This window comes from Lathyrus oleraceus, chromosome 5, assembly GCF_024323335.1.
Source record: "Lathyrus oleraceus cultivar Zhongwan6 chromosome 5, CAAS_Psat_ZW6_1.0, whole genome shotgun sequence".
Taxonomy (NCBI): domain Eukaryota; kingdom Viridiplantae; phylum Streptophyta; class Magnoliopsida; order Fabales; family Fabaceae; genus Lathyrus; species Lathyrus oleraceus.
The window spans coordinates 103525985-103531984 of record NC_066583.1 but is presented as its reverse complement, the minus strand read 5'-3'; positions in this window follow the sequence as shown (position 1 = coordinate 103531984).

Here is a 6000-nt window from a genome sequence, read left to right as displayed (position 1 = left end):
CCTCACAGATTTCTTGTCTTTTTTCTTCTCGAGCAAGAGAGCCTTCAGTTCCTTCTGCCCCCTGGATAAGTTCAAGATTATCTTCTGGAGTTGAGCATTCTGAGCCTGGAGGTCTTTGACAATTTGTTCGAGGTCCATTTTTCTGTGTGGAGGAAAACCGTGAGAACACTGATCCCTTTAGAGTACCTGTTATGCTATGTTATGCTATGCAATGCATGAAATGTTTTCAAGGCCTTTTGGAATTTAACTTTGCATAAACTACCGAAAAGGGAAACTTTTTTTTTTGTTTTTTTTGTTTTTTTTTTTGTTTTTTTTTCATACAAAATAGAGCAAAGTTAAATCCCTAAGTCCTTGAAATGGTTAGTACAATGTTATGATGTCATGATGTTATGATGTTATGATGTTATGAGGTTAAATAAATAACAAGCACAAGCAAGTCACACAACCATCATCCCTAGGTTTTAAGGCTTGCATGAGTTCCATAGGTAAGTACCCTCCCCACTGAAGTTTAGTTGGTTCAACCTGTCCTAGAATAGTAACCGGGTTCTAGAAGGATCTCAAATCATTGACCTTTCCTTAAGTCCACTTCAGTGAAACACCAAGTGGTTGACCGAAGCTTCCCTAAGGTCCAATCTCAAAGAGTGTAGCATCGAGTCTCAACCAAGCCCCAGTCGGAACCGAAGTCAGTTAGCTCACTACTTTCTAATGGCCAGGATGAGTCAATTAGGGTTCTAAAGGTCTGGTTAATGCTTTAATGACACCACGCGGAAGCCAAATTTTTCCTCAAGTAACATGAGGAACATCAGGACAACCAAAGTGTCACATTAACCGTAGCCATCATTTTAACCATTCCAGTATACGCCGGATAGTCGCGATGATCTATTGCTACTTACCTAAGGTACACTAGATCCGGGTGTAGGATCTTTCGCTCAAGAATACCCAAGCAATCCCTTAAAAGTAAATCAGACAATTTTAAATAAGTGATCTTGTTTTTTAAGGTAACCTCTCTTTTTAAAGTGTCCCCAGCAGAGTCGCCAGTTCTGTCATACGGTGAACTGACTTGGGGTGTTTTGCTTTTTATCGCAATGTCGCGGATAGCAAGAGTCGCCACCGACTTTTCTTTTATCCAATAAGGAAAGGTGGAAAAGAACAGGAAAGACCTCAATAGATTTTGGGTTCGGGAGGTACATTATACAAAGGGAAGGTGTTAGAACCCTTTGTATCCATGGTTATCCATGGGCTCTTAATTACTGGATCACTTATATTCTTGTCTGAAAAGTGTCGGTGAATTGCTTAAAAAAATGTTTGAAAGAGAGTTTAACTTTGTAATGATTCTCGTATGAATGTATACAAAGTATTTATCTCATTTGATTTTGAAAATGGTTTAGAAAAATGTAACTTGGTAATGATTCTAGTAGGAATGTATACCAAGTGGTGATTTTCTAGGATTTGCAAAGTGTGAGGGGTGGAAAATGTTTTAGGTTATGATCCAGTAATTGAGAGTTATACCTTCCTGAGGTCGTTATGGGCATTTCCTATCCTTATGAGGGTAAAACTGTCCTTACTATTGAGAAGTAAGTAATCTTACCCTTTGGATGTTTAAGGGTCATCGTAGGGTCATCGATAGGTCATTGAAGGCAACAGTTGTAAGGATACCTTAGCATTCGAAGGGACGATCATCATTTAACCGTAGGCTACACCGAAGGGTCATCGAGGGACAAAATCGTATTTTCGAAGGCAACATCCGAGGGACCATGATTTATTTTATGATGATTTAATCGAAGGGCCATTGCTAAGTGTATCCCCACATTCGCGGGACATGACCGTAATACCATAATACCGTAAGGCAAAAGAGAGGTCCAAGATCACTTATTTAAAGGTCATATTTTAAAGTCAATTAAGTAATTAAGTCCATACTAAAATCAATACATTAAAATTAATACATTAAAATTAATACATTAAAATTAACACATTAAAATTAATTAAGCAATTTAGGGTGAGTCTCCCCAAGGGTATCCCACAAATAAAGTGGAAGACCTAAACGGCGATCTTTTTTCTGGGACATATGAACCTTTGCAAAATTCAACAAACGGGTTAGCATACCAAATCCGGGTGCAATCGAGGATTACACCGTAAAAGAAAAACAGCAGCAAGAAAACAGTGTATAATTAACATAGAATCGACCAGATACGCATAAGACATAACAAACAAAATATTGGCGGCTGCCCTTGTTCGCCTCTGCTTCGCCTAGCGAAGGTCTAGCGAACACTCGCTGCGTGCTCGCTTAGCGATGTGCTAGCGAGCGGCTGCGAGTTTTAAATTTCAGAACAGTATGACTTCAACCTGCGGCATGGCTTATGGCATCCAACACATAGTTATATGGTTCAGCATTCACAATATCCAGGCACACTTAAATTCACATGCAAAACCTCAAATATGTTTATGGATTCAATTATATTATCACATGCAAGTTAAGAACATAAAGCGGTATCACATGCAAATTAAGAAAATAACACGATAATAGTAATGCAAACCTGTTTGCAATCGAATTGCAACCTTGAATTGGCGAGCCGGATTGAGTTGGGTGGCGGTAGCTTCGGGGCGGGGAAGCGGCCTTCAGGGTTTCTTCACTCGGAACTCTCTAAAGTAGCCTCCAGGGTTTCCGGGCCAGGGTTTCCGTCCGTCTTCCTCTATTTTTCGTTCTCCCTTTCATTACTGAAGTGCTGGTATTTATAATGCCCTTTTTCATGACCTAATGGGCTCAGAACGAAGCCCGAATTTTTTTGTTGTCTGTCAGCCTCGCTAGGCGAGCTGGTAGCGAACGTTTGCTTCGCTAGGCGAGCGTGTAGCGAACGTTCACTAGGCGAGCGTGTAGCGAACGTAACGTTCGCTAGGCGAGTGTGTAGCGAACAGGCCAGTTTGGGCCATTTTCTGGATTGGGCCATTCGTGAGCTGGGCCTTTGTCCCTTTAAGATCAGTGCCATAAAATGAGTCGGAATGCCCCTGAAAAATGTCTTGAACTATTGATGGGCAAATTTTGGGGTATGACAAGAGGGATAAGGGATTATTCTCTTATACAGTTGTTTGTGTAATCTTTCAAGATTAGTGGATTAAGTCCTTTCTGAAGGTGAAATCACCTTGGCCGGGTGGACTGGAGTAGCTTTGAATTTCAAACGAACCAGTATAAAATTCTGTGTCTATTTGCTTTTACTCTATGTGTTTCTAAACGATCAAAAAGATTTATTTTCCAAAACAATTCAAACCCCCCTTTCTTGTTTTTCTCTACCTTCAAAAATATGCCAGGAAGGCCATGGAAGTCATTGAGACATTACAGGTCATTTTCAGCCATTTGGGACTTAGAATTTTAGAAGTTACATGACCAGTTTTTCTTACCAACTTCAAGATGCCATAACTTTATGCTCAAGAATCCAAATGCAACATTTTTTTGGCACATTGTAATCTTTGATACGATGTCAACACATTGCAAAAAGAATGGGATCAAAAAGCCTCCTGAGTTAGATGCCCCATCAAGTTGAACATGGTGACTTGAAACTGAAGAAATCACCATGGTCTGAATTTGAACTTCACTAATTCTCAATTAAAAGCCAAATTACCACACGTTTTGGATCTAAACATGTTTAACCAAGTCTCCAGAAGTTAATTGACCTATGAAACTCATGATTTGACTGAGTTTTGATGGATTGTAGGTCACATTTCTTACACATTTTGATCAAATTCGTTTTGCACGAATTAAGCTTGATTCCACCCGTATTTGAATCCAAACACATTCCCTATAAATAGAGGAAGTGATGCGGTGTTTCGCAAGTATACGAACGCGTCAGAGTAATATAAAAGATTGTCGAACCCACAGAGACCAAGTGTCAATCTATCGTTATCTATTGTTATGGTGTTTATCAAAGGCAATCGAAATAGGTGTTTTTGGAGTGTGCAATGAAAAGTAAAGTGTGGAATAAAGATTAATTAATAAAAACAGGGTCGAATGTAATTCACGTAATCAATTAATAATCCAAGTACTTGCTAATAGAGCTACTTATGGGCAATGTTTTCTACTTTGAAAATAACTAATTTAACGGGAACTGTCGCTTTCGCGTATTCAGAACTGAGTTGTACTCCCTAATCAAACCCTCTTATTGTCACTTATAAAAAGGCGCGCATTGCGTTAGAGTAGTAAACCTATTTTTAAGAAATATAGTATCTTGACTAAGTTGAAAAGTATTATAACCTGGATTTCTTAACCAAAAGAGGTTCTCACGAACCAGACTCTAAACTTATAAACGCGTCTGAAAATAGTTTTAAAATATCTTTTCTTCTTAAGTTAAAAACTCCTAATGAACTAAACAAAGCGCTTTCGCTGTTTTTGAAATAGTTAAAACAATTAAGTTTAGATAGACGTTGGACAACTTTTGATCTTACCCAACAGAATTGAAGTGCGGGAAAACTTAAGTTGAAAGTTAAAATAGCCCTTAAGTGTTTCTACGAACAATTGTACGGATTATCAGTTCAATTATGATCCTTACATTCTAACCTTATAAATTTAGCTAGACATGGTAAAGTAAAAGTGCATTAAAATAAATAAAAGTAGTGCGAGTGCGGAAAGTAAATAAAAGTAGTGCGAGTGCGGAAAATAAATAATTTAAAGCGAGTGCGAGGAAATAAATAATTTAAAGCGAGTGCAAGGAAAATAAATTAAAGTAAAGCGAGTGCGAGGAAATAAATAATTTAAAGCGAGTGCGAGGAAATAAATAATTTAAAGTGAGTGCGAAGAAAATAAATAAAAGTAAAGCGAGTGCGGGAAAATAAATAAGATAAAGACAAGTAATAAAAACCTGCTCCAATCGGAGGGTTGAATAAATTGCAAAACGGAAATGAAAATGGCGGCAGGATTAACTTCCTTCCAAAGTGCTCCAAACTCGATTACAGACTCTATCACAGACTCGATTACACAATTATGGTAACACTCCAATGCGAAGCGGTTACCACTTTATAATACTGAATATATGCCTAAGTGAAACAAAGTTGCTCTGAGTTTGCCTCTGCTCTAAGTTTGGATGATTGTAAAAGTAATTTCGAGTTTCTATTTATAAGCAAGTAAAAAGATGGAAACGACAAGGATGCCCTTCAACTTGAAAATGGGAGGGAAAAACTTTCCTCTTGTGGCGCCCGCCACAAGGCCATGGCGCCCGCCACAAGCACAAAATGAGGCGCTTCAGTGGAAGTAGTGGGGAACGTGGAAGTTGAGGGATGTCGAGCTTGGACACGTCATGGCAGGGTCTATGGAGCCAGCCATGGGGTAGGCCACAAGTACAAAATGCTGAATTTTAGGGCTTTTAGCTCTTTTTCACTCCTTTTCTCGATCGGGGCTCCGATTAAAGTAAAAACCTGAAAATAAAGGAAAACATAGCAATAACACAACAAAATTGTTGATTCTAAGTGTTGGCAGCAATTTTGGTAAAACAAAGAGTGTTCAGAAGATGTCATGTGTGATGTCTTAACATGAGATATCATATGTACCTGCTGGAGTTAAAGAAGATATGCAAGCAGGATTGTTTCAGAATGCCATATTCAAAGACAAGGCTTCTGGTATTGGTTGTACATGTTGGAGCTTATATGGAAGACGTATGCTGCAGGATTGTTTCAGTTGACATACTCATTGTCATGGTAACTGATATGGTTGTACCTGCTATAAAAGGAAACTGGATTATGCAGGATTTTTCCAGATGTCAGACCCGATGTCATGACATCCTGTACACAGAACATTCAATATGAATGTCTGGTGTTTTATGATTGCACAATTGGTGGCAATCATTGGTTGATTGAAGATATGGCTAGCTGGCGCAATCTATCAGGGATATCAACCAGATTTGTTTATTTTCCAAGGAGATCTTTACAGGTGATATGAAAAGATTTAATTGGAAAATATATTTAGGGTTTTCAAGTTGTCCAATGTTTATATAAAAAGGGACTTAGAAAACCTGTTTG